The sequence below is a fragment of the Acipenser ruthenus genome, chromosome 5, assembly GCF_902713425.1.
Source record: "Acipenser ruthenus chromosome 5, fAciRut3.2 maternal haplotype, whole genome shotgun sequence".
Taxonomy (NCBI): Eukaryota; Metazoa; Chordata; class Actinopteri; order Acipenseriformes; family Acipenseridae; genus Acipenser; species Acipenser ruthenus.
The window spans coordinates 28,429,118-28,455,570 of record NC_081193.1 but is presented as its reverse complement, the minus strand read 5'-3'; the positions used below and the strand labels follow the sequence as shown (position 1 = coordinate 28,455,570).

Sequence of the window (26,453 nt, the reverse complement as noted above, 5' to 3'; positions counted from 1 at the left end):
GAGTGAAGAAAGGAGTTTAGGGACGTTTATTGTTTTTGTGGCGTGGTCTTGGTCCAAACAGGGATCGTGTTAATTCTACAAATAAATTGGTTATTCATTACACCTGGCAATGCACTCTGTCTTCTGCGTTATCCTCCAAGTGCACGGGTCATTACAATACATTAATTTAAAAAAATTAATAATAATAATGTGGGATAGTGTAGCTTTCTGAAAGTTTTATTATTCATTGTTTCATTATAGGCTTCCTGGGTGTCATCGGAGTGGTAGACGGCACCCACGTTCGAATAATTGCACCAGTTATAGGGACAAGCCACTTTTTGTGATTAGGAAACAGATTAATTCATTAAATGTTCATGTGAATTAAAGTAATTGCATTATAATTTGTAGCAAATGTATAATTAAAACTGTGTAAGCAATACATTGTAAATAAATGTTACCTTAGTATTTAAATATAAAAGTGTAATAATTTAGAAATTACAGTGACGAAACGCTAAATGCATCTAATTGACTTTTTATTACAATCTACACAACACGAGAACACGAAGGTTCGCAATAGCATGTACATATGGATATTCTTACATTTGTATCTTTATATTACTAGATAATGTGTGACGCCAAATACAAGACCACACATATCATGGCAAAATGGCCAGGATCCTGCCATGATTCTTGGGTATTTAGAAATTCCAGTGTGTGCCACTTTCTTGACTCTCGTATGTATTATTATTATTATTATTGTTATTATTATTATTATTATTATTATTATTATTGCTACGACAATTACTTTCTGATGTAAAAGGAAAAGGCAGCTACATCCTAGACATTACAGCGCTTACTGATAAGTTAAAAAAGCAACAACATTTTAATACATAGGCTACTATACCACATTCCAATCTTAAACCTTGGTATACATTATTTAATACCACAGTATAAGAAGTCTAATATTAGACACTGAAGCAGTGTATGTTACAGCAAAAGATGTTAAATAGCTGTGATTATTAAACCTCTTTTGATATGACTTATTTAGAGCAGAATATTGGACATCTTTTGGGGGACAGTGGTTATGTCCTAAGGCGGTACCTGGGTACCGGAGGAGGATGAAGGTGAAAACTTTTAGGAACAAACTGAGGAAATAAATGACCAATTAAGAGCAGGGCAAATCATGAGAAATTATATTTTAAATAATGTTTTTTCTTAGATATTTTTTTTCTTTATACATCATTTATACATCAAAATGTTTGTTGTAGCACTCGTGTTTATAAATAGTTAGATTATGTGTTATACAATTACATTTTAGCTTCATTACAGCAATTATTATTACTACTATTGTTAGTGTGAAATAGACTTACTGTAGTTTATTGAGAATTATCAGTGGTGTGCTGTAGAAATAAATACTAGGCATGTAATTAGTTCGGTCCTTGGTCTAAGAGTATAATTTAGAATTATATACCCTTTCTTCAATTCATTTCCACTTGATATGTATAAAAATACTGATTGTGAATGTGTATGTGCAGTTTAATGCAGTTATGCAGTTTAACTACTATATAAAAGCCCTGAAACTGTATTGGTCTCTGCTCTTTTTTCTTTGATTGTTGATTTAATCTATATCACCTTTATGTCTCGGGTTTTCGGGTGGGGGCGGTGATACATGATGATAATGTAATCCAGTGCATGTCCTCCCAGTAGTCTGGTACAATAAAAACACACTGTGCTCTGAAAGGGTTAGTAAGTGGGGATGCGTTCTGTTTTATTATTGTAATAAAATATTGTAAAAAAGTAACATAACTAAAATGCTAATTTTAACATATTAATTGATTTTTTTTTTTTTTATAATTCTAATTTTTCTATTTCCAGTTCAACTTTTTTTTTTTTGATAAAATCAATATTTCCTCTTCAATATTCCTCTTGAATTTTCTGTCTTTTCATGCATCTTCCATCCGATAAGACAGAGATAAGTGCTCAGTTGGTTGTGCACCTGTGAAATAATAATACAAATATTCTAGTGAGCAGCGTCACATGTAGTCCTACATTACAGAATAATATTTGGTTTGTAATTCAAACAAAAACACGTCAGAATGTTTTAGCAGCTTGTTTTGTACATTAAAATACTATTATTACAACCACATAAAAATAGTAACCTTTACCTTTTTCTGTGATAACAATCACATAGTCCTCAGAATTGACCTGCCCTAATAAATAATTAAATGTAATTGAAATATACATACAGTATATATTAAAACCAAATAACTGATTATTACAAAATAAACAAACAATATTTACGACCGTCAATGAACATTTGCTGTCGCAATTACCCACGGCTGACTCACACCCCCCTTCGATTGTCTCCACATTTAGCCTCCCCTGGAACAGCTCTTCCAAGATCCCAATGGCTCCCTGTGTTTCCAGTGGAGGAGGACCTCCACCTGTCCGGCGAGTTGCTGCGATCTTCTCTTTTGCTACAAAATGAAATATTGTTTATTATACTTGTTGTAGAAATATTATCTAACAATATTTACTATAATAATTTTTGTCTTCACTTCAGACAGACTTTGATTGTTGTGTCCGGCGCTAGGTAAGTCGGAATTCAATATTATTAAAACGATTCCATTTTCACAAACAAGCAAGAAATAATCACCTTTTATGTCCAAGAAATACAATTGGGAACGTAAAATATTAATGAAATCCGCCAACCATATGTGTTTTTACATACTATCAGAAAAAAAACTTAAATCTTACCTGGTAAGGGTCTGATTTATTTTCCCTGTTAATAACTGTTCTTTATCCCTATAAGACACCGCTAACTCCACCTTCTCGACATGTTTTTTGTATAGTATAGACAGTGCGAACACAAAACAAAACCGTCACATACTCTGTGGCTCCTTAGTTACCCCACACGCTGCTCAAAAATTGGATCAAAAATGGGATCAGTTGAGCCTGATTCTGATCTGCTTCGTACAGCGACTTTTCATTTTTCGGCTTAAGTGAGCCCTGATCCGACTCTGTTTTTTGATCTCATTAGTACAACCGGCCCCAGATTTCTCATTTCAGACCTCAACTTAAATGGGAAGCTGTCAACTGCAAGAAAATCTCAATTTGTATTGTTTAATTGATTTTTTGATCCCAATAGCATTACCTCTGTTTTATCAGAGTTAACAGTAAATCGTTTTTTGACATCCATTGCTTAATGTCGGCCAGAGAGATAGTAAGGATATTTGCGATTGAGGTGTCACCTGGTTTAAGGGATAAATATAATTGGGTATCATCTGCATAGCAATGAAAACTGGCCTCATGTCTAGGGATAACATCAGCCAAAGCCAGCATGTAGAGGGAGAACAAAATTGGCACAAGAACAGAACCTTGTGGGATGCCACATTTAACTTATAAAGCAGACGAATCTTCATCAATTCTAACATATTGAAACCTATTTGAAAGATAGGATTAAAACCATGACAAAACACTACCCAACAGTCCAACAAGACTCTCAAGACTTCCAATCAGAATTGAATGGTCAGTGGTATCAAAAGCTGTGCTTAATCCAAAAGAATAAGAACAGAGGGTGAACCCTTATTTGAAGACATCAGCACATCGTTTACCACTCTGACAAGAGCAGTTTCAGCACAATGGCCGGGGTGGAAGCCTGACTGAAATTATTCATATAAATTATGTACTCCAAGGAATGCATTCAGTTATTTAGCCACTGCTCTCTCTAGAACATTGGATAAAGTAGGGAGGTTTGAGATAAGCCTAAAATTATTAAGAACATTTGGATCTAGGGTTGTTTTTTAAGTAATGGTATTATTACAGCAACCTTAAAGGAGCTGGGAACAATACCAGATGACAGGGAACAATTTATAATACTTAAGAACTTGGTATCTATCTTAAAAAATACTTCTTCACACAATTTAGTGGGAATAGGATCTAAAGCACATGTAGTTGATGTTGTCCCATCAGCTAAGTCAGTCAGATCAAGCTTGGTTAATAGAAGCAAAGGATGCAAAGATTGGATCTGCTTTAGTTTTATCAGTATTGCAGAATGTCTAATCTAGGTTGAGTGTGCTATCTGATATCTGATTTATTATATTAATAATGTTATTATTAAAGTGATCCATTAAGTCATCACTGCTTTTTGGTAATTGGGTATTTACGGAGAACTTCTGTTTGTTGGTTAGTTTAGCGATTGTTTCAAAGAGCAAACAAGGATTGTTTTTATTATTTTCTACTGAACACAAAAGATAGTATCCGTATACATCTTTATGAATAAGGTTAAACTCATTACCAAAAATTGCAGCAAGACCGCCACCCTGACCTGTAGGGTGTGCTTTCTGATGAAATGAGAAACCAGTTGGACAAGCCTCAACTAGTGGTATATTATCATCTTGTTTTAGCTAATGTTGTTGAAGCTGACACCCTGGGATCCTTCAAGAAGCTGCTTGATGAGATTCTGGGATCAATAAGCTACTAACAACCAAACGAGCAAGATGGGCTGAATGGCCTCCTCTCGTTTGTAAACTTTCTTATGTTCTTATGTTCTTAAGTCTCAACTAACATTAAGATATCCAATTTTGTTTCCTAGATAAAATCATTAATTAACAGAGACTTTAACAAGAGATCTTGTGTTAAATAATGCTAACTTGAGAGAGGTTAGTGCAGGGCTACTGGAATTGCCCCTTGTTGAGGTTTTAATTTTGATTAGATTTGCAGTACAAGACACCTGGGAGGAAGCTGGTAGTTTACAGTGAGGGACAGGTGCTATCTCAATATTATACTTAACTGGTGATTTGGGTGGTACATCTCTAGGCAGTGTAAAAAGTCATGCATTTTTACAGCAGTTTTCAATTTTTTGTATTAATCTAACTGAGCCTCTCCTATATGGGTGTAGAGCATTTATTTTAAAGATCCCAGGTCTCTCCCAGAAACTATCCCAATTATCAATGAAGCCAAGATTCTTAGAGGCACACCATTTAGCTCGCCAGCGATTAAGATTAAAGAGTCTACTAAAGGCTTCACATCCCCTCCTAAGTATGGGAAAAGGGCCAGAGATAATTATATTGTTACATAATTGTGTTGCCTTTAGACAGAGTGATTTAAAATGTTCCTTGAGAATCTCAGATTTTCTAAATCTAATGTCATTGGTGCCTACATGGACAATCAACCCAGAAATTTGACCATGCTTTTCAAACAGGTTTTCCAATTCTACAGAGTCAAAGAGAGAGCCCCCGAGTTCAGAGTATATTCTATACCTGAGATCCCTTCTATACCATTACCAGAGGGATTAGAGGGGCATATGCATGTAGTATTTTGAATATGAAAGCTATCAATCCATTTCTCAGGCTTATTGATATCTCAGAGGGTGGATATGCGTTCTTCCAGTAAACACATTTTCTGTGTCAGAATTTGGTTTCGCTGTTGTCATATTCAATACAACTAACCACAATAAACATCCTACATGATAACCATTGCATAGCTTGTGATTCTAGCATTGTGATTCTAGCATTTTTGATGGTTGTAGCACTTTAATCTCAGAGCTGTTATTTCTATTCTATACTAATTCTGTGTTTTATCTATTTGGCTATTTATTGAAAATGACAGAAAAATAACTACACACACACACATATATATATATATATATATATATATATATATATATATAGGCCTACGTGACATTGCAGTTCAGATATGTTTCAGTCAAAAACATCAAAGTTACCACTAGCAGTTCAAATTTCCCTTCCTGTTGTTAGGCATAACTATTCTCACTGTAGGATAGGCGAATATATAAAAATTGTAATGATGTATAATGCCACCACAGCATAACAGGGCCATGCATCTGAAAAAGCTTTATGAAAATGTTTGTAATTCTGTATGCTGCTTGCAGTTGTGTCCTCCACAGTCTTGGCTGGTATTGATTTAAACATTATGACATTAACTTAAAACTACAGGCATTTTTTTTTTAATCACAGGATTGAATGAGAATAAAATTCATGCTTTTTTCAGCACTGATTTCTGGTTGTTTTGAATCTCTTAGCAACAATACTTAGAGGTATTGTTGAAATTACCTTACAATATTCAATATGATGGGGATAATACATCAAAGGTCCTCCATGAATCTGAGAATGTGTACTTTGCAAGAGCATTATCATTTTAATGTTTAAATTGCATCCAAAAAGCAGTGAAATGCATCGGAGCAAGGGAAAAGATTTTTTTTTTTAACCATCAGATTTATAAATATTCCCTTTAACATGTTATATAAATATGTGAATCAATAAACAAATACATACAGTGGTCTTTTGCTATAAAACCTGCTTTGTATTGTAAATGAGTAATACAGTCCCATTTTAAATCATTGTAATATAGATTCTCTTGAATGTATTGCAATTTGTGTTGAGGCTTTCTCCAGGTTAAGTTATTTGGGCCTAAAGTAAAAAAAATAAAATAAAAAAAAATAACACAGTTTCAGAGAATACAATATAATGGAATGTGTCTAGGGTGAATCTGTTATTGTTTAGAAGAATCTAGCTTAAATTATTGGGGGGGAAAAAAGTATTATGCTCCCTCTACTTTTTCAAGTAAATGCAGTTAGGGTGGAGAATATAGAAACTGACATTGTTGTGTGGTGTCTATATCAGCCGTGCTCCTGCATTAGAATTCTTGATAAAATATAAATTGTTGACAATATGGTCACAATGCAATGTAAAAATAAAATATATATAAGCAATGTTGTGAGATCCATAGTAAGACATCAGTGATATTTTTACACTTGTTCAAAATGTTTAATGCTACAAAGCTCCTAATGACACAGCAAATTACACTAACGTGCACTTGCAAATGATTATGCTAATAAACAGTTGAGAGGCTTTCAGGGTTTGTTATAACTGTCTGCTAATAATGGTTTGGGAATAGGTTACTAAGCCACATTCACAGGGTTTCCATGCAAGTTTTTTTTTTTTACACGAGAAAAATGTCTCATGTAAAATGCTTTTTTGGGTTTCCATTCACTCAGTTTATTTTACTCGAGTAAACTGGGCTTTTCACCCGACATCATGCAAATGAATGGGGAAGGTGGAGGTTGATATGTAAATTAGCTATGCGTAAAGTACTCGTACTGTTTTTGAAGATTACTAGTGACATTTTGTGAAAATGTGGTTTCCATCTGCAGAGAACTGGTACACGAGTGAATCTAAGCTGCTGTAATAAAGCAAAATACCCTGTGTCTGCTTGGTTAATAATGTGCTTTACTGCTCTTGACCAAATTGTTTTTCAAATGTCAGGTGGGTTGGCTTGTCGTTAGTATTGAATCCGGTTTCAACTAATTTATCTGACGACTCATTAATTAAAAATTAACTCTGAGGTATAAAATGAATCTGACCAACACAGTTATTGCAGATATACCATGGCTGAAAACCGGCGGAGATGTTATATATATATATTATATATATATATATATATATATATATATACTGTATATATACTGTATGTATATATATATATATATGTATATCCCTTTCATTCAGGCAATACAGCATATAGGGGATCAAGTGATGCTGGTATACTACCCTGGCTTAGAAACACTATCCGTCCGGACGGCTGACAGCTGCTGAGGAAGCATTCAACACCAGGCTTGGGCAAATACGGGTAGTGGGCACTTGAAAGGGAGGTGGCAGATACTGATGAAACGGCCTGAAGTGCATTAATTTGTTCCCAAAATTGCCACTGCCTGCTGCCTGCACAAACTCTTGTCAACAACAAAATTAGGTGTTCAGGAATCAGTGGCTACCTGTGAGACAGACAGGGAAGATTACAGCCTCACGAGAAAAAAAAAGCAGCACTGCCTTTCACAACAAGCCCAAAACAAGCACAACCCATGTTAGAGTATGGGTGTTCATGCAAATTACAACCTGCGACTCTAAAAATGTATTATAAGAGGACTTGGCAACTGTGAAGGTTACTTCAGCCACCAGTTTCAATTGGACAGCAGCGATTTGAGGAGGCTCGTGCTGTCAGTGATGCTCTCCTTTCTTTTAAGTTGTGTTGGATTTACTGCTGTGTTAAATATTAATGATGCAAACAAATAAAACACAATCAATACGTTCATTTGCAATTTTATTTGGTCAGTTCTGAACTTGGATGTTGTTGCGCTGTTTTGGGCGATCGAGCTGGCTTATGACATCCAGTTCACAAACTATATTCATTAACGTGGAGGGCAGACGCACGTTGTCTTTGGACATAGCTGGGATCAAAAAAAGGACGGGAATTAATACAGTTAAGCAGCTCACTTGCTCTTCGTGTTTAACTTTAGTGTAGTTTTTACAGCAAGGGTATTCTCAAACAGCTGCTTTAATACTATAACAAATGCATAATGCAGTTCATGGTAAGTGGTTTTATACAGAACTGTAAACCCACAAGATATATACAACATGACAGACCAGACACAGCAAAAAACAATAATAAAAAAAGGCCGCCCACATTATCATTAAGGTGAACTACTCCACTGCTAACCATAAAATCGCCCATCAGCCACTACTTTCTGCCATCTTGGAATCCACAGTAACAACTGACCTGATCCCTTGCAATATTTATAATTAAGGATAAACACGGTCATTAACATTTACACGTGAAATGCGGGTTTCACTCGAAACTGGCCGTGGTTTTCCCGTGTGTTTCATAATTTACACGAGTAAATGAGATTTACCCTATCCCTCTCTTTGGCCGTTTTTTCGGCCACAAACCTGATTTACCTGAGTAATTCTCCCAAACGTGCATGCACATCGCTATTTCACATGTAAATTGACCCGCATGGAAACCCCATGATTGTTGATGCTGAATCATTGGTATCCTATAAGATCATACTAAACAAATTTTCCGGATCAATATAGGAACCAGATGAGCATTGATGGGGCGAATGGCTTCCTCTTGTTCGTATATCTTAAATATATATTTTATATACTGTTTATAAATGTATTTACGTAATGTTTTATATCTGTAATATGACAAAAAATACAGCTCTTCTAATGAAACTAATAATAGTGATTGTTTGGCAGGTTGCTTAAATGATTGTGTGAAACAAAACTGGAAATTAAATCAGGCCTCAGTTGTTTCTTGTTAGTTCTGTAACATGAGCATGAACATAAATATAGGATTAGCGTAGCGAGCTGAGCCTCATCCCTAGAACTACGGCAAGCCTCTATTACATTTAGAATACATGGAATAAAAATAATATATTATACGTCTGATTACAGGATTCTTATTTCCTTCCCCTGTAACTGAATCTTGTTCTGGAAATGGGATTGTCAATATTCAGTTGCAATCCATAAGCTTATGAAGAGTAAACATTGCCATGAGGAAAGAGAGATAGGATAAAAAATCTGATCTTGAATAAAAGCCAAGGCTTTTCAAAGCTTGTCCACTTCTAACAGAATTTTTGAAAGCAAAGTTGTGATTCCAAAAAATCATCACAACCATTTTCCAGAGGCAAGGTATTGCTGATAAACACACCTCCTTGTCAAAGACTACAAATGCTAGCAGCACACAGCATAGAGATGTTATTATCAGGCAGCGACAAGCATAGATGCATAATCCACCAAACCATGCTTGCATCTGGTTAATAATATGGTCTATTTGTGGTAGTTCGACTCAAATACCAGAACACCTGGAAATGGCAAGATATGAGCCACTAATTTAGTCAAATCGACTCATCGGTCCTACATCTACTATGAAAAAGGGACGCATTTTCGATAACTTTTCACAAATTTACTTCAAACTCAATAGTAGCCAAGTCTGTATCTATCTCTGTAACTTTACAAAAGTTTATCCATATTGGATTTTTTGTTAGATAGTCAAAGGTTACTGTGAGGCGTGTGAGTAATAATGGAATTTCCAGACAGTAATTTACGTGTAAAAATAAAAATTTTCTTTATTAATATTTACACGCAAAAAAAATAAACAAACAAAAGAAGGATGTGAGGGAGGGAGTGCTGGAGAAACCAAACGAAAAGGAACGGAAGCTTCTTAGTCCTCTTCTTGATATGCTGAACAAAGAAAACAGGAATCAGAACAAAAAGAACAACGTTAGTAAAGCTTCCGTCCGTGATAATAAACAACGAGAACCCGGCACTGCTTCTCTCCCTCCAGCCTTTCCTCCGCCTATACTTTGTGGGACCAACCCCGGACACAGTAGCACGTTCCCTTTAGTATGCAAAGCCCCGCCCCGGTAGTCAGTGGAACACCAATTCCAAACTAACAAGTGTCCTTGAACCTCACTTGACTCCAGTGGCTGGAATTTACATACTCGTACTTCCGCCCCTCACCAAGGTGCCGCCCCTCATAAAGATGACTTTCGTCATGGTCACGAGATCTTGGTAAGGGAAGTCCCGAGTTGGTTTGATGCCTTCTACTGTCGGGAGGCTGAATTACAGACCGAAACCCCTTTGACTCATCACAGTTACCCACAATCATTTTATGTCATTTAGTTTATGAGATTATCTGCGTGACAGATGGATGAACATGAATTTTTTTGTTATTATACTGCACCTTGCTTCAGATGGCTGCAGATAACAACTCAGATATTTGTTAATTAATCTCAAGTTGTTAGCTTTACAATGGTACCAGTACTGTACTAATAACATTTTTTAGTAAGAGGATTTGATACTGTTCCCCAAGGTTTATAATTGTCATTTGAAATATTAAAAACTGCATTTGCACATGAGTCTATAACAGAAGTTCATACACTTCACACTCCATGTGTGCTTTCCTGAGTAAAGAAAATTCATGGAGACACGTGGATAGAATGGTGAATTTATCAATACTACATTGTAAAACATATTGGGGAATTACACTGGTAAATTGAAGACCTCTTTTTTATTAGTTGTACTGTGATCTATCTTGGGAAGTTGTCTGTGAGTGAGGAAATTCACACTGCAATTATAGATTTAACCGCAGCTCAAAGGTTATGGATTGTGTTACCATACATAATAGGCAGGTTGAGGTGATCTGTCCACTGCCAGGCTCATTGGTTAGCTTAAAGGTGCTGTGGTGCTACATATCAAATGCCTAATCTGTTTGAGTTAAGAATGACATTCGGGGCTTTTAACATAATGGATGTTAGCATGCTTTCATGGTAGCTAAAGAAAACGTGACATAGCCTCTGTAATGTCATTACAATGGCCGTGTGCTGGGAATAAATACACACAGTGTTGGAAGTGATTAAATAAGAGCCCCTAAAGGTCCATCCCCACGTCTTTCTGACTCATTGTTACACAGATCCTCTACTGCATGCATGTATTAATACTGCATGTTATGCAAACTAATTATTTCTGATTGTTTCACATTACTTGTTTCCAGCAATAACCAATCACTTATTTTAATTGTGTGCAGATGGACCATGTCATGCTGATAGACAGAGGTGCTAACCAATATGCTGACAGCCAGGGCATTCCCAAGGTTGCCACAAACGACTTAATTACAGAAGATGAGAGAAAGGAGTGGGAGCATTGCCATAAATACTGTAACAGGGGGTACTGTCACGTGTGTGGGTCGTCACTGAATAATACTGAGGCAGACACAGAGCACTGGGTGTTGACACGCCGCACAGGTGCGCAGATTTAATAACACAGGTCCCAACACTAGGGTACCAGCAATGGTAGCCCTAGCGTCAGATTTAATAAAGAAAACAAAACAAAACAAATCTAAAAAGAAAAGTTTGCCACACAAGGTGAGCACTAGTCCCACTAAAAGGAATGTCCTGCTCGAGGAACCTACTATTCTACGCAAACCCTCTCTATACACAGGGCAGCAGTGTAGAGTAGTGGTTAGGGCTCTGGACTCTTGACCGGAGGGTCGTGGGTTCAATCCCAGTTGGGGGACACTGCTGCTGTACCCTTGAGCAGATAAAAACCCAACTGTATAAATGGGTAATGATATGTAAAAAATAATGTGATATCTTGTAACAATTGTAAGTCGCCCTGGATAAGGGCGTCGGCTAAGAAATAAATAATAATATACACTGTTTGGGATCAACCGCCCCTAAACTAACCTACTTCTGGGCTCCCTGCAACTCCTGCCTCTTCACACAGCCTCGGCAATGCCTTCACGAGCATCATCTTGCAGTTGAAGTGTTTCATAGTAGTTAATCCTGTGGAGCGGATGCTCTCCGGGTTGTGGTTGTGTGCAGGGGTAGATTATCCCGGGGTTAGCACTGGCTCCATAGCTTCAGCTACCGGGTTGATACGAATACACGAAACAAAACAACAATCTTTTGCTCAGCGCCAGTCTGTATGGCTATGGCCACGCTATAGCGGAGATGATTTTTGAGCTCCGTGTCGCCTCCCTGGGCATGTCCCCCCAGCCAATCCAGACCACCCAATCAGCTCAGCACTGCTCAATTATTTCCTTAGCAACGCATCCTAGCTGCTCCCATAAAGGCACACATGCACCCAAGAACCATTGACAGGGCCGCCCTGTCAGAGTACACACACAGTGTGAAAGCACTGTTTAATTGAAAGTTGGAATGTTATTTAATTCAATTATATGCTTTTTTGGTCATTTCAAATTTACTTTAATTGATTTCTTGCTGGATATGTGGTAATGGTGTGTAGAATACAACATTATATTATCAGATATAGGAATATAATAAGATCTAAGGAAGGCTTAGCCTCATCTACAAACCACCCCATAATGTCTTGTATTCCCTGTCTCTTAAACAGGAGGGTGATGTCAGACACAATACTTTCCACGGTGATTCTAAAAAAGGAAAACCTTGTTCATCAATGATTCTTTCTACTTACAGTGTAACCGGTAACATGTCCCCCTGTAACACTGACCTTAGTGGCTGCAAGAAAACAACATTTGTTGTATTTCTTACTTTTGGATTTTTCGCATTCATTAGAGCAGTGGTGCGCAAAGTGGGTGGCGTGGGGAGTCAGTAAGGGGGGTGCAACTATGATTAAAGGGGCAGTTCTGTAAAAAAAAATATATATATATGGCGAGAACGTTTTAATTTAATTAAATTACATAAATAATAGCTATTTAGTCCAAGTTCTTGCCTTTCAAATGAGCCGTTGATGATCACTTTAGGACTTGTAGAACCAGAGAAATTAAGTTTGAAGTGGCGAGTGTCGAGGGTGTCACTGAAACTGCAGTGAACAGAGCCGAAAAATGCCGACTTCAATGTATGGGGCGACAAGTGTAAAAAAAAAAGCACTAATGTTTTAGGGATACGTGATACTGTTTAGCATATCATTTGTGTACATTAGCATTAAGTGCAGCTTAGTTCAGTTCGCCACTGGAGCTCCTTATGAAACCAAGGTGGACTAGAGCTGCTCAGAGCGGCAGAGGAAGGTGTGCTAGCGTCAAAAGAAAGTCTAGGAGAACTTAATTGTTTCATGTGGCACTCTACTCATGTACTTAATTGGAACTTAGTCAAAATCTTGTGCTTGAATTGAGTTTGGCACGCCTCTAGAGCCATTGTCATACAGGCAAACTAAGTGGCATACAGACAGACAATGATTGTTGGAAACACCAAGTCAAGGCCACAGAATACCCAGCCAATCCTCTCTTTCCAATGTTCTCAGGATACAACTGATCATCCAATATAGGTAAATGTGTGTATAGTTACCATGCTAAGTACCGTACAAACTTGATTTCTACTACACTTGAAAATATTTTAAATGAAAAATAGCTTAAGACAGGCTTACAAAAAAGGCTTTATCTTCGCTTAAAAATGTTTTATCTTCGCTTTTCTGAAAGAAGCACCATTGATCCTGTTTGTATGACAATTTGCTTATAAACACTGTTAGGTATGAACGCACTCCTATTCCTTTTTAAGCATATCTGTTAAACAGAAGTAAGTCCATCAGTAACAGTGTTGTCTTGGTAAGGTAATGGCTGCTGGATACTGGTATGCATCATTCAAGTTACTTAGTGTTGGTCGAATTCTAAATAATCAACAGATCCTCAGTATTTGAAACTAATGACTTACACTAAAGCATGTTCTGTTTGCAAGGACAGTTCACTGTACATATAACTAACACAATAATTCTAGTAAATCTTATATAATATGTATAACAATAACTTTGAAAAACTATTTTGAATGTATGTTTTTTTAAGACAATAACCAAGTTTAAAAAAACTCTAGAAACAAACAAACAAAAAAAAACAACGTTCTAAATGTTTGCTATTTAATTTCCTTAAAATAACTCAAATTCCCAGAAGCTAGACGCACTGGCTCACATTTGAGTACCAGTCACTGCTTTTCCTTGATGCAACTTTAGGAAGTTGACCTGAAGTGCAGCATTGAAAATCTAATTGACCTTTACCATAATGTGTGCATTTTTCACATAGGAAAATCTAAAATCAGTGAAATGATAGCAATATATGTCAGGTAACATTTACTGGAATTATTTTGTTAGCACCATGTAATTAATGTTTGACATTGTGGTCCTGGATGTTTCTATCCTTTGAAATCATTAACTATGTTGTGATTAAATGGTCTTTATAATGTGGCACAGTGAGATAAAAATCTTCAGGCAATGGGTTACCAGAACCAGTCAGACACATTGGGTTCTCCTATTATAAATACCAAATCAAGAAGCTACCTTGCAAATGTAGTTTGTATTTACACTCCTGTTAATGTATTTTAAACAACATATATGTTCTGTTCTCAACCTACATGTTTCCAATTTGGGCCCATAATTTACTTATTTAAAAGAATGATAACCTAGATTGTCTTACTTATTTAATACATGTACTTAAAACATAATTATTGGATCGGGAAAATTACATGTTTTAATTGAAGGAGAATAGATATATACAGTAATACAATGCAATACTATATTGTTTTCAAAATCCATAACATTTAATAACTGTCATATATTTAAATAAAAATAAAAAAGCATACAACAGAAGCAGTATTTCTTGATCTGTTGATACAAACAGCAACAGCAACATTTGTCATCAAGTGAACAATGAATGTCAGATACCTGATGTCAGTTTCTTGATAAATTCTCTGACAAATACAGAATGATGACTTATTCTATGTTGGGCTATGGTTTTCCTGCTGAGTGATATGCACTACTAAACACCTATGATACAGTGTTGGGTGGAATCATGGCCAGGTAATCTAGAGCCTTGTGGCAAAGTGGTTAACAATTTGCAGGTGCAGGACTGCTGTGGTGATCAATAAACAGACAGACAACGATAATCCAGGTGCAATGGTGGTTTATTTGTACAATCCAAAATTCTGATGACAGACAGCAGTAAATAATAACAATGATAACAGGCAATACAGTGGCGTGTATTGCTCTGTTGTAATCCACGGGTTGGTCCCGAAATAATAATCCTAAACACCCACACATAACACAAAACACAACCACAAGTCCACAGAGAGTGATTTAGTGCTCACGGTGCAAATACAGTTTATCGTGAACAATAGTGCAGTGTAGTCTGGATATGTGTTGGCCCTTGGTGACAGCTCCGGATCGTGTTCAGTCGTCTAATAATAACAAACAGTAATTTTAGACACGACAAAAACAAACAAAACACTCACGATAACAACACAGGTTTTCCTTCCGGTTCAGCATAACCATACAAAGGAACAGATCACTTCGCTACGTCCCCTTTTGTACCGTCAATCATGACCCCTTGGTTAACTAGTGCAACTGCTCCTCCAATCCACAGCTGTCACGTCGTTTCCCTTCCGGTTCGATGATTTAGTGTATCGTAGCTCCGCCCCCTTTCTAGATGACCGACTTCCTGCTAACCCTGGGAATGAATTGTCTGGCCATCCAGTCCAGGGCACTTTACACAGTACCCTCACAGGTTGGGAGAGAGATTTATCACCAAGAATCATTCCGTCTCTGTCACAAGCCTTCTAAGAAGCCTTCTAATAAACTATAAAGTAATGCAAGAAGAAATACTTTATGTGTGTACTTTTGTGTGTGCAAATCTCTCGATTGCATAGTAACATTCTCTGAATTCCCTTCTTGTTTTGCTGATGATACTATTGTTTTTCAGAATTAATTTTCACTTTGACTCCATCCCATTTTTCTTTCCACAACGCTATAAATTCACACTAAATGGTTACCACACACACCACAAGCTAGCGTCATAACCACTATGCAAAAGAGCCAGGCTTGTCTTCTTTAGCAGAATCCGCAACAGAAGTGCATCACACAACACTGCCTGTTACTCTCTTCCCCATTTAACTGTGGCGCTAGTCTGCAATCCACGAGATCCGAGTCACGGCACCAATGTAACTGAGCGGAGGCTGGGCGCAAACCAACGACCATGCACACTGAGCGCATTAAACACTATGTAAAAGGGTCAGGCTTCCCTGTTTTTGTTGATGTAGAGATTTTAACCTCATCTTGCAGACATCCACAATAGTGCATCAAGCAACACTCCCTGTCAGACTTGCATTCCATGCTGCGCTTAGGAAACAGTAACACAGGAAGGCAATGGAGAAAGTACTTCATGCTGGCAGTTATGTGAATTTTGGCTATAATCTGATAGGAGATGGAATACTTTTTCTGTATCCTTTCATTGTAAAGTGTACAGGCACCAGTTGCCTGTAAACATTTTCTTAAAATGTCTTGTGCATGAACGCCTAAAGGATGTAATTGGATTTTATATTGTGTTGTTTTGGAAAGGCAATACAGAACACAATGGAGAGTTACAATGAAAATACGTCTTTCAGATATCTCCCCATCTGCGTTCATCTGAAATCCTGCTGCGGTCGCACCTAACTTGCTGTTATTCACAGCTTGGTTATTACTTTGCGTGCTTTATCTGTCAAGTTCCGTTGTTATCAACAATTGTGAAAATGGGAACTTTATTTTCATTTATCTTAGATGTTTTGTTAAATTTTTAGCATTGTTCACTAAAATACTGTAAAATACCGATCTACTTAATAGAACTAGAAGTAATTTTCTCAGTTGATGTCTGTGATAGGTTAGGGCTGTGGCCCAAGATGTTACTCGCAGGAAAGAGACACAGAGACAGGGAAGCTGCAGTGGAGCGTTAATGCACCTGTTTATTAAGAAAAACAGAAAAAAACAAACAGGGCATAAGGGCCCAAATAAATATTTAAAAGTAATAAATCACCAGTAGGCTGGGCATTCACCTTCACTACACAGTTTTCAAAATGACAGGTCAAACACTCACCCCCTAACACTTCCACCAGCAAAGGGTTTTTCTCTCCCTTTATATATGTGTGGCCATTCATTATTATTATTATTATTATTATTATTATTATTATTATTATTATTATTATTATTATTATTATTTGTTTATTTAGCAGATGTCTTTATCCAAGGCGACTTACAGAGACTAGGGTGTGTGAACTGTGCATCAGCTGCAGAGTCACTTACAACGTCTCACCTGAAAGACGGAGCACAAGGAGGTTAAGTGACTTGCTCAGGGTCACACAGTGAGTCAGAGCCGGGATTTGAACCGAGGACCTCCTGGTTACAAGCCCTTTTCATCCTTTTCTAACTCAGCTTATTTCAAACCAGTTCTGGTGGGCTGTGATGTGTAAATAAAACAGGATTAGTGGCGCAGTCGATAGGATTTCACATTAACTTCTGTTACTATACGCAGCTAACCTCTCCAAAAACGTAGACTATGTAAATAGGGATATTCCTATATCCCTGGCAACACTGTAGCACATATTTTTTTTATTATTTTCATTTCATTCCAACCAAGTTATGAATATTCAATGAAGTGCTCTACTTTTATGCAGAGTGAAAATGCTGGGACAGCCAGATTACGTTTATTTTTCCCTGACAAGTGAAAACAAAACAAGCAGTAGAATCAGCACAGATTATAAAGAGGTGCATTTACATGAATGCTAGATGTAGATTTTGTTTAAAAAAAGAAGTCTGTAATTTTGACAAGACAAATGTACCTTCATAATGTGCAAGTTATTTAGTTAGTATTTGTTCCACATTAGAAAGCTGTTTCAGTTAATGGCGACTTTGAAGGCGATGCTTGGTATTGCATCAAAGGGATTAATTAATATATATATATATATATATATATATATATATATATATATATATATATATATATATATATATATATATATATATATTAATGTATAAAAACACCCGCAATAAAAGAAAACAGATTGAGGAAAAATGCAGTTTCCATACATATCTTATAATGATATATAATGTGGTTAAAGCTGTTTGTTGTGTTGCTTAGTAATAGTAGAAGCACAACGTGTGATTGTGTAGAAATGGGTTTTTGCAAGAACTGCGTAACCAAATTTTGGGAGTTGTTTGCGGACCACCTGGAGTTTACTCACGGACCACAGGTTGGGAATCACTGCTCTAGGAGCGAGTAGAAAGGAGACAGAGAGAGAGAGAGAGACTTTGACTTTTAAGGTCATTTAATTTCACATTAAAAGCCATTACAAATTCAACAATAAGGTAAAAAACAAAAATACAATTATTCACATTAAAATCCATAAAAAAAACAAGGAGGTAAAACCACAAAAATATGAAATAAAGATGCAGCCGAAAATCTGCATAAAAATCTTAAAAGAGCCTTTTTTTATCTTATAAAAACAGATTTAAAAAACAAACAATAAGCATTTAACTATTGTAGGTTAAAATCCATTAGTAAAAAAAATATGCAAACACGGTACTCTTGCTAAAAACAGATTTTAACCATAGAAAAGACCCAAGTCATTAGAATTCTAATATCTAAAAGCAAATTCCTAAAACAGCACATTGAGCTCTCCCTCCTCACTCACAGAGCACAGAGTGTCTCCCACACACCACCTCTCCTGAAAGCCCTGCGGATTATTAACCACATTAAAATAGGCGAAATCCACCTTTAACCTGCTGACCACCAGTACTCTGAACAGCACAACCACATCTGCCAGCCCTTCTCCAGAAAACTTGTTCTTCCGAGACTTTAAAATGGACAATTTTGCTTGACCTGTAATAAAATGAATTAAAGCACATGTTCTCCTTCGTTTAAAACTATAGGAGGTTCCAAAAAAAAAAAAAAAAAACGGTCTTGTAAAAGAGACCCCCAGCTCCTGCAGCAGCTTTGTCAGCAGGTGAAACAGGGTCTCTCACAGTTGCTGTATGTATGGAAAACTGTCTCCTCCTGCCCACAGAAACTGCACACAGAGCTGATAGCAGAGTCCACTGAGCAGGAACCTCCTTATGGCCAAAATACCATGCAATAGCCGACACTGTAAATCTCCAGCTCTCTTATCTAAGGGTGGTTTATATAAAACTTTCCACACTGGGGCTTCCTCCTCTCCCTCAGATAGATGGTCCCTCCATTTGGAGTCAGACACCCCCCTTAATATTTTAAAGCAGGCTATCTTTATATAAAAAATATACAGACTTTTGCTCTTAACATTGCATAGTTTTAACAGCTTTCAATCCTCCTGCTCTTCCTGCTCTTCCTCATCTACACAGGGGGACACCAGCAACACCAGGAAGTCTTTTCTCTAACTCTGCTCTTGTCCTCGAGTCATCTCCTCCCTCAGGACCTCTCAGAGCCCTGGAGAGAGACAGCTCCTGATCTCAGCCAATATCCTGTCAACCTGTCTCTCACAGTGCCAGCCCAGCCTGCCACCCAATTCGGCAGCACTGAGGCAGGGAAAAAGCCCACGAGACATAAGGTGGGACAGTCTGGTCACACCTGCTCTCACCAACCTTGCACACAGTACCTGTGACTGAAGACAATGTTAAATAAGAGAGGCTCTTCCAACAGACTCTGGCCTTCAGAGTCTCCTCCTCTCTCTTCACCCTTACAGTTTTCCAAATTTTAAAAATATTAGTATAAAATAGGGTTAGAAACGTTCAGAGTATTGTGGTCAATAACAAACATGTGTCTTCCTATCCCCAACCCCCCTACCTTGTTAAGAAAGAAGCAGACCACCTTCCTCCAGTGAGCCTCCTCCCCAGCATACAGGAGCCACTGCACTGCCATCATCCTGAAAGCTGCTACCCTGCTAGCAATGCTGACCAGCCCTTGTCCTCCTTCATCTTGGGGGAGATACAACACTGCTGGTTTCAGCCAATGTCTCCCTCCCCAAAAAAACTCCAGAAACAGCTACTGCAACTCCTTTGGGAGGGCCCAGGCACATTAGTCTGTGCCACAGCATAGAAGCTGCCAGGTTATTAATTACTAAGACCCTCCCCCTGCTGGACAGGTTGGCCAGCAACCCTTGCCAACTCTGAAGCCTCCCTTTCACGTTATCCACCATGCCCTCCCAGTTCTGTTCCATAAAGGTATAAGAAAAGTCCTAATACTTTTAGCCATGTTCTGAGATGGAACAGAACATGAGGCAGCACAGGAGGGCCATTCTCCTGCCAGCTGCCAGACAGGAAAGTGTCACTCTTGGTCCAATTAACTTTTGCTGATGATGCTTTTTGAAGGGTCTCAAGACAATGCTGTAAAACCTGGACGTCTTTGTTACTGTTTATAAAAACATTCACATCATCAGCATAGGCTGACACCTTCACTGCCACGGGAGGGGCGGAGCAGGGCAATACCCAGCCTGACAGCCTGCTCCTCCGCATACCCAGCAGAGGCTCAAAGGAGAGGGAGTACAGCATACCAGACAGGGAGCAGCCTTGTCTGATGCCCCTGTGCACTGGGAATGGACGGCTCAACCCGCTATTAATTTTTAAAACACTATAAATATTACTAATAAAAGTTTAATATGATTAATGAACACAGGGCCAGACCCAAAGGCTTGCAGGGTTTTAAATAGGTAGTGGTGGTCAACACGATCAAACGCTTTTTCTTAGTCTATGGAGACCAGCCCCACATTAAAATCACACATTTTGTTCAAATAAAAAAAATATCTTATTCAAAACAGATTATTAAAAATTGACCGTCCTGGCACACAGTATGAATTATAGAGTTCAAGCAGTTCTTTAGCCTATTCGACACACTTTTTAAAATTATTTTATAATTACATAACAATGAGACTGGTCTCCAGTTCTTAAGTTGGCACAGGTCTCCCTTCTTCAGCATCAGAGTGATGACAGCCCTGCGGCAGCTGAGCGGCAGCTCTCCGGCTTTCAGGCTCTCCTGCAGCACCAGCAGCAGGTCCGGCCCCAGCTCCTTCCAGAAGCGCGGATTTCAGCTGGCAGTCTGTCACTCCCTGGGGCTTTTCCACTGGCCACCTGCATGATGGTGGTGGTCAGTTCCTGTAAAGACAGCTGTGTTTCCAGACTCCCTTGCTCCTCCTGGCTCAAGCTGGGCAGTAGCATCATATTTGTGTCAGTCTGGTCACAGAGCTCTCTGGAAAACAGCTTGGTGTAAAACTGTACCGCCGCCTCGCTGATCTCTTCCTGGACAAGTAGCTCCTGCCACCGGTCAGTCAGACACAGGTCAGCTGCTTGCTGCTCGCTCTCTTTTTTTAAAGTCCAAAGAAGCAGCTTGTGGGGGCATCCATGTCTCTGAGCTCAATAAAACAGGATCACACTTGTGCCCCCTGCACCTTCTCCTCCAGCAGGCTGCCCAGGGCTTGCCTCTGCTCCCACAAGGTCTCCTGTGCCACTGTGCTCTGTTAATTTTCAAGCTGAAGGATCTCTCTCTCCAGCTCTCTCACAGTTGCATTCAGTGACTCGGTGGCATCCAATATCCCACCACTGCCCATATTTTTAAACTTTTTTGCTGTCGCCAAATTAACCAAAGATCTTTGAATTGTTGTCTGAAGGTGAGGTCCTGCAATAGTTTTGTATTGAAATGGCAATCTGCTGCCCTCTGAGTTTCTTTGGTTTTATAGCTGTTATCAGGATGCAGTGATGGTCAGACAGGCTGTTTGGGATTATTTTTGCTATTGAAAGAATGTTTAAATGTTTTCTTGTTGTGTACAACCTGTCTAATTTCACCCTTGCTATGTGTTGGGAGATTCTGTGTAACCAAGTGTACTGGCGAGTGGTGGGATGCAAACACCTCCAGATATCCACCAAGTCATTGGACTTTAAGATTGCAGCCAACTCTCTCGCGGATGTGGGATGAGGTTCTACACTACTTTTATCTTTGTTAAAATCAACTGTGCAGTTAAAATCACCTCCAACTATTAAAACGTGTTCATCTTCAACTGTTAAAAGAGTTTGCTTTAAAATATTAAATACAATCCTGTCCTTCCCTATATGCAAACAACACAGCCACCTCAGCACTAGTATTGAACCCATGACTCAGCACTCACTGCCCTCCCCATGCCGCTGTCCACTTTGCCTGTCTGTGTGCGTTTCCTGCAAAAACGACACGCCCACCCTCTTCTGTTAACTCAAACAGCTGTGCCCTCTTAAAATTGTGTCTGCACCCATTAATATTAAAAGAGATCAAATTAATTATTTTCATGGCGGCTAACAGTTTGTGTTAATTTTTTCTCAATTAATCTCTTTGGCTGATCAATTTCTTTTAATGTCGCTCTTCTCGCGACTATATCAGCAGAATACAAAAACAATTTAAGGTCTGGGAAAAACATTTTTACATCCACCCCTCTCCTACCTTTTGTCAAGTCTAAAAAAGCATCGATCTGCTCTACTGAATATAATTTTCTCTTGACGATCTGGCTGTCAGGAATTTCACAGAGCAACGAGGAGTCTGAAGCCTCACCTGCCTCCGCCTCATTCATGTCCATTTCTTCTTGTTCACTGTCATTTTCCAGATCCACCTCGGCTGCTTCTGCTTGTGAGTCAGGTGGAGACGGAGTCGCTCCGGCCTGAGACCCAGCGCCATGCTCCTTTCCCTCTGAACAGAGAGGTGCCACCGCCCCAGGTTGAAACCCAGAGCTGCCGCCACTCCTACCCGGGTCTGAATCAGCAGCCCCCGCAGCACACAATTCCATTCCTGCGGTGCCGCGGCCACTAAACTCAGACCTCTGCTCTTCAGACTGGTCCTTCCCCCCCCCCGCTCTCTCCCTCAGAGCAAGCGGGTTGAGGAAGCAAGCGATCCGAAGAGACCACCTCAAAGCTCCGGTCCAACTCACCCTCAGATTTTTTTGTAATTTTTTTCTTTTTTTTCTTTTTTTGTTTAAACGTTACCTCTTCGCCTTTTTCATCTGAGCTCCCTTGCTTTTCAGCAGTCTCAGCTGTGTCCCTGACTTCCACATTTGAAGCAACGCATTGTATCGGAAGTAACAAATACAACACATTTGCTTCCTTCTATATTAACCGTCTAGGCAACATCTATTACAGTATTTATATTATTAAGCAACACGTAAGTCTGCCTTCTAAATGATAGCACATGTTTTAATTTTTCATCTTTGAGTTTCAGAGGTATACTCTTGATCGGGGACATTATTTTTTTTATTATAAAACTAAAACCAGTAGTTTTAGTTTTATAATAACAATGTGTATTTTTCTTGAGGAACTTTAAACCAGAATTCAGGCATGGAGCATGCATTGCTTGCATGTCAAAGTCAGCTTGTAGTTCCAAAAGTTCAGAGTTTGAATTAGCAGTTGCTGCCCCTATTTGTGCCAGTTCAGTAGAGGTGGCTCTCACTGGTACAACAAAAGGATTTTGCAAACAATGGAACAAAACCTTCCTATTGCAAAAGTCACCAAATCGTGCTTCAAACCTCTCCCTCAGTTGAGTCATGTACGTCACAAATACGTCAGGCCTGTAGTGATCCTTCAGCTCAGGTCGTTCAGTGGTGATGTATGCAAGTTTGGGGAAATGGTGTGTTAACTCTGCGCTTTGCAAGTCGCTTATCAAAAGCCCCACTTTGCTTTGGAAGGAAAGCACACACTGCAGCTTGTCAGTCACCATTTTAAATGTTCCTTGCAGGGAGAGATTCGGAGTGTTTAAATGCCCAGTCATATCTGTGAGAAAAGCTAGTTTTAATATCCAGTTAGGGTCAGAAAACTTTGCTTTGTTTTTGCCTTGCTCGGATGTCGTTATACTCTGCATCTGAGAAACTCGCTGAAGAGGCGGTGGTTTAAGGCTCGTGCACGCAGGTAGTTTACTGTTTTCACAACAAGATCCATGACTTGAGAGAGTTCCCCTTCTTATACAGTTTGGTTTTTACTGGAGCAATCTAGGTAAAGTACCTTGCTCAAGGGTACAGCAGCAGTGTCCCCCACCTGGGATTGAACCCACGACCCTCCGGTCAAGGGTCCAGAGCCCTAACCACCTCCACACTGCTGGATATTGTCCTTCTCCCAAACCCCAAGCTGAAAGGCCAGCAAGGGGACTCAGGGGCAAATGCTTCAGATGGCTTCTGTAATAGTGCTCAAAGATAATTGTCACATGTGATCCAGCGTCTAAAATTGCTGGGCATGGTTGACCTTCCAATAGCACAGTAATTTCATCTTTTGGTCCAAACAGGCCAGCAGGAATGGATTCAGCAGCGGTGCTTCTATTTTCAGCATTCTTCATGTACACATTTTTGGTATTCTTGAAGCGATTTTCATAATGCTTTCCCTATTGGGCTTGTAGGCACTCAGCGACCAAATTGGTGTTCCCTGGATTCTCACTGTCTCTCACTCAATGTCCATCTAGTCCACAATGATAACAAATCAACCTAAATGGGGTGTACAGCTTGAACATTCAGATGATCTCTTTCCTCCAGTCTAGCCGAAGGGCTGTCACGTTGTGATCGATGTGCATAATAGCCTCTCCTTGGTGGGTGATAATCTTGTCGTGCTGTCGGCTGGTTTCTCAATTGGGCCTCTGAGTGAGGTCTGGCTCCAATGTCCTGTTGTCGCTAGGCAGTCAAAGATGAAACTTGCTTCACAACATCTTACAGTTGCTCCTTCAAACGTTATACTTCTGTCTTATATGTGAGAGTAGCTTCAGCAGTGTAAGTGTGATTAACTGGTGCGGTGTTGGGTTCTTGCTTCAGGCAATCTCGTCTCTTCTTACCTTATTTCTCTAAGGTGAAAAAGTGGGTGGTTTATCTTGCCTCTCTTTCAGGCTGAGCTTTACTAACAAAATGTCAGAATACAGCGCCCCCTTTTGGAGTTGCGTGATACAGGCTTTCCCCATTGCTCCTACTTCTATTCCTCCTTTCACATACACTTGTTGCATCATTTTTTCTAATCAGTCGAAGTACTCAGACAGTTTCTCTCCTGGAGCCTGCCAAGTGGTGCGAATCCTTAACACTAGCACCGCCATACCTACTTTTTGAACGGCTTTTGCAATTCAAATTTAAATATATCCACGTATGTGAATATCTCGTGCATGTCCATTCTTAGGTGTTACTAAATATTTGAATTAAATACCCATGCGGTGTTTCAGCCGCAGAATCGTAAAAATGAATAAGTTATAAGCACTTGCTTCTTCACCCGCCAGACCCGCAGTTTATGTGGCATATTGAAATCAATACGATATAGCCGACAATTTAGTCTAGGCTTTGTAATAAAATCAACGTCATTGTGAAATAACGTATTATAATCCTGTTGAGTGCTTGAAACACTGATGACAGTCATTCTACACATCATATATTATGTACACTACATTTCTCAGGCAGAACAACTGTGCCACCCTTAGTGTGACAGTGCAATTTTTTTTTTAAATGTGAATATTCTAAGCTCTGCACAGATCAGTGACCATCGGGACTGATGCTAAACAAATGCCAGAGACTGTTGCATTTTACAACACAACAAAATACAATGTGGATATACTGGATGAAATGGCACAGCTGTATTCTGTCAAAGGTGGTACTCGCAGGTGGCCTGTGTATGTTTTTTATGTTTTGGACCTGGCAGCCATCAACGCTTTGATTTTATACAAGGAGTGCACCGGCAGCACAATCACTCGGAGGGACATCATTTTGCAGCTAGCCCTGGAGCTACGGCAGAAACATTTTGATAAGAGACACGAAAGCCGGCTGGCAAATGCCCCTCAACCTTCAGCCAGCGCTGCACCCACTGGCACACGGAATAAAAGACAATGCCAGGTTGCTAAATGCGATAAAAACAGAACTTCTGATGTCTGCACCCGTTGTGAAAAGGCAAGTCTGTGGCAAATGCACTGGTACAGTTAAAAAGCGTGTTTTCTGCGTAGATTGTACTTGGAACGCTGTAATAGAACTCTAAACAGACAGACGGTCTTGAACTCTGTTTTACTCAAAGCGCTTTCACGTTGCATAATTTATGTTATATTTTTGTTTTATTCTATTTTTATAACTAGTTATTTATGTTTTATAATTTTATATCTGCATACAGCTTTCTACACCTGTTGACACAGAAGTTTATTGCGTAAAGTCTATTTTATTACAGTTTATGTATATGTGCTCTTTTTGAAAAAAATAAAAAAAAGTTTAATTTTCAATGTAAATACAGTGTTTCTGCTCTGAAAATGTTATGTATGATGTTCATAAATAAAAATATGAAGTATCCGATTGTTTGTTTTTCCTTTTCATATCAAAGCCGTTTTAAAATGGAGCCGCACATTTTGCGGGTGCTGCGGTTGTATGCAGTCCGAAATCTCTGCGGTTCTAGTGTTAAGTAGAGATCTTCACCGCTCTCAGT

At 38.8% G+C, this 26,453-nt stretch overlaps 1 long non-coding RNA gene across 2 annotated transcripts in view; it reads right to left on the bottom strand.

Moving 5' to 3' along the window:
- Positions 1-209: 209 nt before the first annotated feature.
- Positions 210-26,453, bottom strand: part of LOC131737111 (uncharacterized) — a 54,949-nt gene continuing 28,705 nt past the window's right edge. The window contains exons 2-3 of one of the 2 annotated variants that reach the window (XR_009328682.1): positions 2,313-2,456; positions 210-1,975 (exon numbers count right to left, since the gene is read on the bottom strand). This is a non-coding gene — a long non-coding RNA (uncharacterized LOC131737111). The remainder of the gene's footprint in view (positions 1,976-2,312; positions 2,457-26,453) is intronic. The other variant, XR_009328683.1, reaches the window with a different exon arrangement.